Below are 12809 nucleotides of genomic sequence, written 5' to 3' on the forward strand. Positions count from 1 at the left end.
AAAGAAAGAAAGAAAAAAAAAAGAAAGAAAGAAAATTGGCTTTTTGATAATTAATCTATCTTAAATTCCAGTTGAGACAAGTATTTGCATATGCTTCCAGTTCTGATCTGAAGTCAACGTTTACATAATTAGCTATTAGACAAGTACACAGATGGGTAATTCACAAAATTAATCACTATCTGCTTTTGCTATCAGAATTTGGTACTTCAGCCAAAGAGAGTCAAACATACCTATGCAAAGATAACATATAAGAGTTACATACAGCACAAATGGAAAGGGTAAAAGAATAAACACTAAAATTCATTGGCATTACAGTGGTTTAATCTAGAAATAGCAGCATGGATAAGACGAGAAAAGCAAAGTTTAAAAGAAGGAAGAGACAGAATGTGATGAAGCGGATGAGAAAAAGCAGGCCATATGTGTAATTGCTCTAAAATGGGACTCTGAGAGAAAGTCAATTTTCTCAGCTGGAGTCAAAAGTAAAGAGTCTGGAAGTGATGGAGGAAAAAGGTCATGTGAGAGCAGTTTTTTACATGTGAAAAGGTAAATCTCACCACTTTAATGAGTTTTTCTGCCTGCCTCCGGTATAAAACACCAACATCCATGACCTCAACACATTTTTATTCAAATGCTACCAGATAACCACAGCATGCTCAACACTGATCTCATGGACAAGTAGAAGTCTTCTTTGTTGGACATGTGAGAAGCAATAATCTTTTCATTATATTCCTCTCCTGTGTCTGAGTTGGAAGCTTTAATGACAAATGACTGAGTTCCTGAGATCAAAGACAAAATTGCCCAGTAATAGAAGTAAAATGAAAACAACTGTCAAAAGACAACAACAAGAAAAAAATACCTACAGCAAATATTAGAGTATAAGGTACCTGCTGAGCCAAAATGGAAAACAACCCTCATTTAACAGGTACTTTGCCAAAAAATATATCTTTGTTCCCCCTAAGCACTGAGGAGTAAGAAGTACATTATGTTTTCCAGAAACCTGTGTCCAGGCTGGTCTTCTTAAAATCAGATTAAAAATCAGGATGAACAGAGGTGCCTGGTTGGCTCAGTTGGTACAGTATGCCACTCTTGATCTTGGGGTCATGAGTTCAAGCCTCACGATAGGGTGGGTAGAGCTTACTTTTTAAAAAATCAGGATGAACACACCAGGAAAACTTAGTATAACTACTCAGATGGTTTTATCCTTTAAAGACTATAAAACTGAGTTTGCCATGCAGCTCACCTTTGAGTGAATCTTCTAGAAAAATTTCACCCTTGAGAAGCAATGTAATGACCTATGTTTTAGACGGGATGCACTTTCATTTATATCTTCTATTCCTTGGTGCAGAGTTCAATATCCTTGGGCTTTGGGCAGATGGAAAAAAACAGAAGTTACAATTTTGCTGAAATGCCTTCTTCCTAAGAGAGTTAATCGTCCCCACCGCACAGGGCTGACTCACTTTATGTAATGCATGATCTTGAAAATTGTAGTCATTGAAAAGTGATTTTTAAGAACATAGTAGTAGCTTTTTCTTTTTTGAGATAAGATCCCTTTCGAAAAATACGTACAAGTTCACTCATCACAAAGTTATTTGTACGAATAAAACCTCCAGAAAATGAATGGAGAATTGGTTATATAAACTATTGTATATCCATACAGTAACCTGTAAGACACCCATTAAAATAGTAAAACAAGAATGAGGAAGATTTTTTTAACTTAAAAAAAAATTATTATAGGATCACAAGAAGTTGCCAAAACAATGCAGTGTTCAGTGTACCCTTCACCCAGCTCCCATCAATGGGACTAGTTATGTATAACTAGTCAAAATCAGGAAATTAACATTGGTACAACACAATTAGCTAGACTAGAGACTACTCTGATTTCACCAGTTTTTACATGCACTTATTTTGTACGCATGTACACGGTTTTCTATAAAATTTTATCACGTGTATATTCATGTACCCATCACAACTAACCTACAGAATTGTTCCATCACCACAAAGGAACTAAAACAGAGAGCCTTTTGAAGTACAACTAAGTGTTAACATGTCTTAGTCTGGGTGATGGTTAACACCATCTGGTGATATGGGTGATGCTTAACATTTATGTGTTTTAGAATGTAAGTTGCCTGAATTTAAAAAGAATGATGATGGGGTGCCTGGGTGGCTCAGTTGGTTAAGCACCTGACTTCGGCTCAGGTCACGATCTCAACAGTTTGTGGGTTCAAGTCCTGCATCGGGCTCTGTGCTGACAGCTCAGAGCCTGGAGCCTGCTTCAGATTCTATGTCTCCCTCTCTCTCTACCCCTTCCCCTGCTCATGCTTTCTGTCACTCTCAAAAATAAACATTAAAAAAAATTTTTTTTTAAGAATGATGATAAAGCTTTACTGATTGACATGGACAAATATTTCAGATTAGGTTAAAACAAGTTATAAAACAGTCTTTATGAGAGGATCCCGTTTTCGTATAATCATATGTCTTTATGTACCCAGAAAAAGAAATCCCAAAACGCTAAAATTTAATTATCTTCTAAAAATTATATTTTATGTTTCTGAATATTTATTTTGTAATGTATAAGAATTACTTTAATAAAACAGAGGGAAAGACCCCCCCCCAAAATGCATATATTTTCAAGGAGGGAATCTTTTTTTTTTTTTATCACCACCTAATTCATTCTTAGGTTTCTCCTGGTTGAAAAGTTAACTTTTATACCTCCAATACAATCCTTTTTATCACTCCTCTAAAATGCAATGTCAGTCAACTTTACAATGAATGGGCCTCAGGCTATCAGTTCTAGTAAAAGATGAACTTGAAAAGGCCTTCCTCCTGAAGCTCAGTGTGTTAGAATATGTCGTGATTTTTCAAAGGAACCTGACACACTAAATACAGACTGCATTTAGGGCTAACTTTTCCTCTCACAATTTACAAATACAAAACAAAACCACTACATTCTTTAGATACAAACTTCAATGATCACAGACCATGGGCTAACTTATACAAAAGGGTTCCATGGACCTCAAAATGCAGAAGACAAATATCCTGCTCTTAACAAGGTCAAAATTGCAATTCAATAAGCCAAGTTCTATACCACCAGCAAGAATAAAGTCATGGGATGGGCGCCTGGGTGGCTCAGTCGATTAAGCCTCCGACTTTGGCTCAGATCATGATCTCGCAGTTCGTGAGTCCCATTCCCCTTCCATTGACTGGCTTAGGCAAGGGCACGTGATACAATCCTGGTCAATGGGAGCCCAGGGCCAGTTTGAAGAGGAAATACATCTACCGTGCTATGAATGACAAGGAGGAAAGACTAAAGAAATGGGATCCTAATGATGCTGTCAAACCATTACAATAAGCTAATCTGAAACTGCCCTACTTCTAGATTTCTTTTATGTAGCCTCTAATTTATGCCTCTTGTGTTTGGGTTTCCTGTAATTTAGGCCAAAATCATTCCAAATGATGGAATAGTCAACAGTATCAAACTTATAGACGGGCAAGATGTCATTGGGAGACCCTGGGACATGGGATTTAGAATGGAATAACACAGTTCTGTCACTGAGGGGGGAAAGTATCAATGACTCTGGGGGCTGCATATAAAGTTGGGAAAATTGCTCCTTAGTGACCTATTTCTAGATAAAATGAGGGTAAGCTCAAATGCTGAGAACGAGGTGGAAGAAAGTTGCATCTCTTCTTTTTTTAAGTCTATTTATTTTGAGAGAGAGAGAGAATGCATGCAAGTGGGGGAGGGACAGAGAGAGAAAGAGAGAGAGAGAGAGAGAGAGAGAGAGAGAGAATCCCAAGCAGGCTCCGTGAGTGCAGAGCCCTACATGGGGCCTGAGGCAGGGCTCAAACCCAGGAACAGTGACATCATGACCTGAGCTGAAGTGGGCCCCTTAACAGACTGACCCACCCAGGCACCCCAAAAGTTGCATCCTTAAAGAAAATAATAAAGGTTTAGAACAGCTGCTACAGAAAATGGGAAGGGGTGCAACTTTGGACCAGCAAAAAGATTTCCAAGTAATCTCTTAACTTCTGTTAACCTTAAAATCATACACTGGAGTAAGGAAGCCAGCGGCCAGTTATAGAGTGAGTTCAGAGTTAGAAGAGTCTGTGGTTTCAATTCAGAGATGGAAAGAGAAGGGAGTACTTCTATAGAAGGCCAATCGTGAAGAAACTGCTGTTGACAGGGTGAGAGTCATCTGCCAGTGACAGATAATCAAAACTATTGACTATGCCGTCCAGGTACACCAGGGAAAAAGTGAAGGAGTGGGGAAAGTAAAGGCCAAACACAGAAAACAGGGTGGGGATCAAGGGAATAAATACACAGACAGTCTGAAGAACAGGTTTAGTGGGAGAACGCAGACAGGAAAGGTAGAGGCTCTGATGGAGGGAAAGGTATCTCAGAAGCGAGAGTCCTAGGCCACTGAGTGGGTTGTCGAGGTGGTGTGGAGAGGAAGGTCACTGACACCAAGGAGACGGGGCACAGTGAATGAGGACATCAGATTAGTCCCCAAAACAGTGCAGCCCAGGCCAGGAGCCCAAAGGAAATCAGGAGACAGTTACAGAGAGCTGATACCCGCCCCAAACAATTCTTCTCATGTTTCTTCTCGTTTCTGGACACTTACGAAATCCAAAGATTCTTTTAAGAAGGAGAACTCTTCTAGCCTAGGCAACGGTTTCAGGCAGGTAGCTTTTTACAGATGTATACAAAATGTGACCATGAACCCTAGGTAAATCCTAGAAAACCCAGTCTATTACCAGATAAGTCCTCCTAATTGGGTCTTCCTTCCTACCAATTTAAAATGCCCTTGAGGAATGAAGTGGGAAAACTGCATTTAAGATGTTTCTTAAAGTTTCTGCTTCCAGCATTTCCCTTTTTTCTTTTCCCACTGCCACCTGACAGGCTCAGGTACAAATTACTGATCCTTGCCTAGATGACTATAATAAGCACCTGCCTAGCTTGCCAACCGCTGGGCGCTCCTCGCTCAAACCAAACCAGTCCTCCTAGAGTAGCTCTGTGATCACATCTCTCCTCCCTGCAAATATCTGCAGTGACTCATCATGGCCCAGGGCGCTGACTTTCAAGGTTGAGCTCTTACAGCCACTACATTCCCTGAGAGGGTTCCACGTGCTCCCACCATGGAAATCAAATGAGGCAATCTTTTCTCAAACTGCAAGAAGAAAAAAAATAATAGATGTAACAGATACTTTTCCTCCATTTTAAGTTTCTCTCTTTTTCACCAACTCCCTCTTGTCCGCATTACCATCTAATAGAAGAGATACCTAATGTAACGTAATGGATTTAGTTACTTGAAGCATGAGTACATCATTTCATAGAATTCTTCTGTGTGCAAATCTTGCAAACAAATGATACACAAAATAAAGTCTATCTATGTACAGGTGGTATTTGAGGCCCTCCCCAGTTCTGACCCAACCAACCTCCCTTTCCAATCTTATCTCTCACACTTTAGTCCACTTACCCTACATGCAAAGCAAGCTGGACCGGCTTCCTAGTTATTTATATCCACACTGATCTCCCTAAGGACACAAGCTTCGTATTGCTCACACTTCTCTATGTCACATAGAACACAACAGGAAGGAAGAAGCTTTGCTCTGCAGGCCCGCTGCTTATCTGCTTCACATACTTTGGCCACAACCATAAATGAATGTTGAGTCCACCTGACTCAAGTAACCTTACCTTAAAAATCTCAGGAATTTATTTTACGAAACTTTAGAAAGAAAATAATGGATTACCTGAAAAGAACAGAACTTGCAGAGTATGGAATACTCTATGCCAAATTTATTAAATAGTCCGGGTAAGTATAGATGTTCTCATATACCACGATAATAACGAGTGCAGAGATCAAAATAAGGAGAAGAGCCGCCCCTCCTGACACAGCATTAAGTTCACTAGAAGCCATGGGTGACTAAACTCATGACCGTCCAGCTCCTATCCAGACACTTTGCTGCTTTGTTCCCTGGATTTAGATCCTTCACAGGCCTCTACTCTGCCGCATGACAATCCACATATGCCATGCTGCTGGTCATCGGAATAGGAACGTCCTGGTAGCAGGTCTCATTTACTCAGCGAGAGAAAATTCAAAGTCCCAAAATGGGAAATTAGGACAAATGCGAAATACAAATGTTTCTGTGCTTCTAGGATCGTGGCCATTCTTCTTCCTGTTGGGTGCAAGTCTTCAGTCCCTTTGCTGAAATCTTTGAGGCCAGAAATATATAGAATTGGTTTTGTTTTTAATTTTAGAAAGGTAATATGGCACGTATGTCATATAAGAACAGCTCCAGCAGGACCTGGAGTGGCATCTCATGGTCCAACACATTAATATTTTTATAGCAAAATGTGTGAATGCTCCTATTAACTCGAACAAAGACCACACATAAATAGCTTCAGGCCAGACTTGGCCATCAAATGAGCTACAAAACAAAACAAAACAAAACAAAACAAAATAAAACAAAATCAAAACCTGTTGCTATCCAGATTCACAATTGTGGGAAGAGACTGAGCTATAACTAACTGTGCAATGCTGAGCTTAAGGAGGTGACCATTGCTATTGTCCCTTCTGCAAAGACAGCAGGCTGTTATGGCAATGCCTGCCTGGAAAGGCCATCCTCTGTGGCTCAGAAGAGAACTCGGATTCAGGGACCACAAGAAATTTCCAGGTCAGATGGATGCGCAGAGGGTTCCCCCCCATAACTTACAAATTTCCTCAATTTATTAGTTATTTTAAGCGCTATACATCACTAATACGTATCCTGACTGTGGCAGTGCAGGGTTTTAGGATTTAACCGATTTATGCCACTTTCATAATTGCACTAGGCACAGTGCTGTATGGCAATATTCACACCCAAGAATCTGACTCATTCCACAGTGCTCTGGTTCAGATCATAGCAAGTCATGACACAGTGAGCCACGCAAGAATGCTTATGTCACAGAGGCAGCTTTACATATCTGCTTGTTACTCCTACAAGTTCAAGGAACAGAGAGGAAATAATTCAGTCTGTTCATTCATTCAGTCATTTCATTCCAAAATAAAAATCACAAAAAAGAACTCCAGCTTCTCAACTGGCCCCTCTCCACCAAAGATTATTGAGCATGAGGACACGCCCATTTACAACTTTCTAGGACCCAGCTTCCTGGTATTTAGTAATCAGCAAGTTCATCAGCATAAAGCTTAAACAGGAAATAAACAAAAATGAGCCAGAAAAAAATGGGCACATGCATACCCAGGGATGTAAATAAAAGTGTTTATGTCAATTTGTCTCATTATTTATGTGTGATGTCAGTTTGCATTTCCACAGATTAGGTTTCGGCATAAAGGCACACCTGTATTTGACGTAGATTGGAGGAAACATAGCCCAATATTAAAACCAAAACCAAAACCTATATTTCTCTATATTCTCCATATTTCTCTAAAGTCTTCAAAGCTTACAACTGAGAAAGGAGAATCCTTTTTCTCATATCAATAAATAGGAAACGCTCACTCTCTTTCGACAGTCCTATGAGTTGCGCAAGTTGCTGGGACGGGGCTTGGGATTTGCCAGATACATGGATCCACGTTATCTGCTCCTTTTGGAAGACCTATCTGTAGTGACACCTAAAAATGCCATTATTTCCCCCCATCCATATCTCCACCTTCAAAGTCACCCCTACAACAAAATACCAAACTCACAATGAGAAATGTAGCACCTCAAATCTCATCTTCATAGCTTCTATATTTGCTTTTCCAGACATTTTAATGACCTAAATAAGAACATACTTTTCTAAGAAGGCCATTAAAGAAGATCAGGGTTAACACCATAAATCTATATCTATGCATATCTCCAAGGAAACCCATCTAATATTAGAGCCATGCTAAGAAACAGATTCAATTTTGAAAGAAACCAGGCAAGTAGAATTTAATAAAATGGAAATGTGACTCTAAGAAGAGCTTTCATGTTCCCTGATGCTGACTGTATCCTCACTATGACACAACTAAATTGGGATGAACTACTGAAAATGTCACTAACCAGAGTCAGTATTATAAACAGATATGACTTTGGCTGGTCCATTCTGAATCTTCCTTGACACTCATCATTGTACTCTGGGGTAATCCGTGTCTGATGCTTACCTTGTGTTTCAGGTTAAGCACACACTAGAAGAGGCAATAACAGTCAAATTAAGAATCCTTTACTCAACCAGTCTTCCCCACACGAATACGAAACTATAAGTAGTCGATAATTTCCTTTAAAATGCAAAAAAAAAAAAAAAAGGAAGAAATTAAAGTTTGTCAATCTGAAGTCAAGAATAATTCAGGGAAATAATTTTGTGGCGCCTGGGTGGCTCAGTCGGTTGGGCATCCGACTTCGGCTCAGGTCATGATCTCGCGGTCCGTGAGTTCAAGCCCCGCGGCAGGCTCTGTGCTGACAGCCCAGAGCCTGGAGCCTGTTTCGGATTCTGTGTCTCCCTCTCTCTCTGACCTTCCCCCATTCATGCTCTGTCTCTCTCTGTCTCAAAAATGAATAAACGTTGGGGCGCCTGGGTGGCGCAGTCGGTTAAGCGTCCGACTTCAGCCAGGTCATGATCTCGCGGTCCGGGAGTTCGAGCCCCGCGTCAGGCTCTGGGCTGATGGCTCAGAGCCTGGAGCCTGTTTCCGATTCTGTGTCTCCCTCTCTCTCTGCCCCTCCCCCGTTCATGCTCTGTCTCTCTCTGTCCCAAAAATAAATAAACGTTGAAAAAAAAAATAAAAAAAAATGAATAAACGTTATAAATAAATAAATAAATAAATAAATAAATAAATAAATAAATAAAATAATTTTATTGGGGAGAAACCAAAGATTAAAAAGCTATTTGACTTGGAGGGATAATGGGGTGATCACATTCTTTATATTCTAAAATACCACTTTCTGGTTACAAATGTGGCTGTAACATCTTACTTACACTTATGAAACTTTGAGCAAGAGCTTTTATTTTCTTATTTGCATTAAACTTACCTGACTCAGTTACTTAGATTACAATGGTGATGCTAAGAAGAAGAAATTTCATGTGTTAAAAATGTCTTTAAGAATAAAAAATCTTGGGGCGCCTGGGTGGCTCAGTCGGTTGAGCGTCCGACTTCAGCTCAGGTAACAATCTCGTGGTCCGTGAGTTCGAGCCCCGCGTCGGGCTCTGGGCTGATGGCTCAGAGCCTGGAGCCTGCTTCCATTCTGTGTCTCCCCCTCTCTCTGCCCCTCCCCCGTTCATGCTCTGTCTCTCTCTGTCTCAAAAATAAATTAAAAAAAAAAAAAACGTTAAAAAATTTAAAAAAAGAATCAAAAATCTCAAGGCACCTGGTTGGCTCAGTCAGTTGAGCATCTGAGTCTTGATTTTGGCTCAGGTCATGATCTCAGGGTTCATGAGATTGGGATTCTCTCTCTCCTTCTCTCTCTGCCCCTCTCCCACTTGCACACAGGCATTCTTTCGCATGCTCTCTCTCTCAAAATAAATAAACATCTTTTTAATATAAAAAAAAAGAATTAAAAGCCTCAATAAACCTGACCCCTCTCTCCCTCCTAAAAGACAAGGAATGCCAAGGACTCTTCTGTAGGCTCTATTTTATCCAAAGGTTTGTACCACAAAATGGTATTTGTATTTTTCTCATCTGGGCAAGGTACGTAACTCCTCTGTGTGGCCATTCTTATTTAACAGTGACATATAAATTAATGAGCAACCTACATCTACACTGTCATCAAAAATACTTTAGAAACCACAAATAACCAGCAATAACTCTGGCCCAGTGAGTCAACATCTAATTTTTTTTCCCCGAAGTATTCCATGGTTAGCTTATTTCTTATATTTGAGCAAGCAACATCCATAAGCCAAAACAGCCACCACCAAGTTACTTGATAAATTCCACTGAAGGCACTATTTGATAATAAAGAGACAAAAGAAAATCTACTTTATTTCAAATCAAGCACCATTTCTCTTCCACATGACAAGCTTTCCTCCCTTCAAGCAAGTCTTCTTTTTCCAGGCTGAGCATCTCCATTTCATTCACTCATTTCCCACAACAGTTTCCTGTCTCTTCTCCATCCCTGCCACTCCCCTAAGGAGAGAATCTGTTGTGAGTACATGTTCTGACCACCTGACATAGTGTCCTGTATCTACTCACTCAACAAACGCTTAGTGAGCATCAAGTGTTACTCTAGGAATGGGGGATACACCCCTGGCAAAGTCACTGCCCTCTCCAAGCTTAGCATCTCATGGAGCACCTAGAACAATGCTTGACACAAAGTAAGCACTCACTAATTATTTTTAAAAATATCTCTCATGAGGGGCGCCTGGGTGGCTCAGTCGGTTAAGCGTCTGACTTTGGCTCAGGTCGTGATCTCACAGTCCGTGAGTTCAAGCCCCGCGTCGGGCTCTGTGCTGACAGCTCAGAGCCTAGAGCCTGTTTCAGATTCTGTCTCCCTCTCTCTGTCCCTCCCCCATTCATGCTCTGTCTCTCTCTGTCTCAAAAATAAATAAACGTTAAAAAAAAAATTAAAAAAAATATCTCTCATGAAATGTAGTACCTGCATTTGAACACGATGATTCCAAATGTAAAGGTTGTGTTAAAAGTGGCATACTTTTATATGTGTTATAGTGACATGATTACTGACAGCTAGGGAAAAGAAAAAACTAGTAGTAGGTACAAGACTTTGAAAAGCTTAGCTGTCTAGACTTTCTTTGCAACTCATTGTATAGCTCAAGGACATAACTACGTTAGTCACAGTGTAAGATATCAGATGTTCATGGTTCATAAGAGGTTCACATTATGTCTGCACTCTGTTCAAAAGTGCAGATAATACATTTTAGAGAGTTGCAAGACACAGATGATTTGAAAAATTTTATTTCTTTGTACTTGTTCCAATTACTATTGCTATTTACATTAGCAACTTTGAACAACTATTTTATATGGCTCATAATTCAGAAGGGTCAAGAACTTAGGAAAGGCTTGGCTGGACAGTTCTAGTTCAGGGTCTCAGATGCTAGATGGGGCAGATGTCATCTGAAGGCCCAATTGGGTGGATGTCAAGATGGCTCCCTCACAAGGCTGGGAACTAATTCTGGCTGTTGGCTGGGAGCTCCTTCACATGGCTTTTCCAGCACGGAAACCTCAGAGTAGTCCTATTTCTATACCACACTTAGCTTCCCCAGAACTAATATCCCAATAGAAGTAGGCAGAAGTTTGATGGCCTTTTATGACCTAGTATTATAAGTCAAATAGTGTCATTTCTGCCATATTCTATTGGTTGAAGCAGCCACAAGCCAACTCATATTTAAGAAGAAGGGTACACAGGCCCCACCTATCAATGTCAGGAGAATCCTGGCCACTTTTTAAAAACTGCCACAGTTTTTAAGGGATAAGTTTCAATTATTTTTAAAATGTGGCTAGGTAAAATACTGCATTCTAGATATGAGTCATTATGAGGGAAATATTATCTGTTACTTTGCTCAGTCCAAATGTCTTCTTTTGTTAAATGAGTTAAGCTTACCCAATTGATTTGCTAACAAGAGAGTCACAGAACAGCTTTCAAACTTTGGTACTCCTAAGCAACAAAAGGCCACAAGAGCACGGAAGTCCTGCTCTTAAGGACTTCTTAAGGACAGGCTCCAGGCCCACCTTACCCGCTCCAAGTAGCAATGATTTCTCCCTCCTCTTCTCTGCTCCCTTCACTTCTCATCATGTACTTGGAATTGATGAGCTACAGAAGCAGGTGGGAGCAGAGGCAGTGAGAGAGACACAGAGAAGAGACTCCATCTTTGTGATTAGTTTTGTAAGGATAAGAACTATCTGAATTCTTTCTATCCCACAGCATCTAGCAGCCACCCAAAAAAGGTCTGCTCTTTCACCTGTGTTCAGAGACTTAGTGTTCATTATTCTTGCCCCATTCATACCTTTAAATAACTGAAACAAAGAAGACAATCTGGATGACAGAGGCTGGACTACTGAGTTCTAGAGAGGCTTAGAGCTGTCTAAAGCAAAGATGGGGAGTTGCCCATTGCTGACAGTGGTCAAGTCAAGGTGTGTAAAGAGGAGTAAAACACCACAGGGAGATTGGACTCAAAGACTCTCAAGGGCCTTTCTGAGCAAGAGCTCCATAACTCCATAATATAGGATTTATAAAATAAAAGCAAAATTGAATTCCGATAAATGTGTTACAAATTAACTTCACTATCCTTCCAAAAATGTATTAAAAATAGAGAAAAAGATGGCTAGGAAACTCTGAATAAAGCATCTTAGTTGGGAGGGCATGGGGGAAACTCTCTGGAAAACACTTTTCTAAGATGCGTATGGAGAGTATACGGTTGCATATGATTCAGCATAGGAAACCAGTTGTTCTTAGTGGCGGTATCGCGACTTAGTCAACAGAGCAGTAATTAACTGAACAATATTCAGGAGAAAGTTTTAGACGTGACTGTCATGATCTGCCATTGAGTTACCAAAAGACACCACAGTCATGATTTCTCTGGGGCTCCATTTCTTCCTTGTCAATTTCTTGGCACCATATACATTCTCACTGTGAAATATGATTAGGCAATCTCACCACACCGGGAAGAATTAATGTTAGCAGCTCGGTGGGAATCCACCTAGAATTTACGGATCTATTTATTTACATTAATGGAATCATGTTTTACATATTGTTGTATGTAATGTATACTGCAGATTTCATTTAACAACACATTCTGGGTATCCTTCCATGATACATACAGACCAAAGCATAGCTTCATAGTATTCATTATATACTGTGTTTCACCAATTTTAGGAAATGCTTTTTCCTACATTTTAATATCTCTG

At 40.1% G+C, this 12809-nt stretch overlaps 1 protein-coding gene across 3 annotated transcripts in view; it reads right to left on the reverse strand.

Moving 5' to 3' along the window:
- OSBPL3 (oxysterol binding protein like 3) overlaps positions 1 to 12809 on the reverse strand; it is a 176972-nt gene that overhangs the window by 129237 nt on the left and 34926 nt on the right. Inside the window, exon 2 of one of the 3 annotated variants that reach the window (XM_047095282.1) lies at positions 1241 to 1362. The exons of the other annotated variants lie outside the window; for them this stretch is intronic. The gene's annotated coding sequence lies outside the window, so the exon portion shown is untranslated. The remainder of the gene's footprint in view (positions 1 to 1240; positions 1363 to 12809) is intronic. 3 annotated transcript variants of the gene reach the window in all.

The sequence above is a fragment of the Lynx rufus genome, unplaced genomic scaffold, assembly GCF_022079265.1.
Source record: "Lynx rufus isolate CCGP_SWC_20201006 ecotype Redwood Valley unplaced genomic scaffold, mLynRuf1.p SCAF_4, whole genome shotgun sequence".
Taxonomy (NCBI): domain Eukaryota; kingdom Metazoa; phylum Chordata; class Mammalia; order Carnivora; family Felidae; genus Lynx; species Lynx rufus.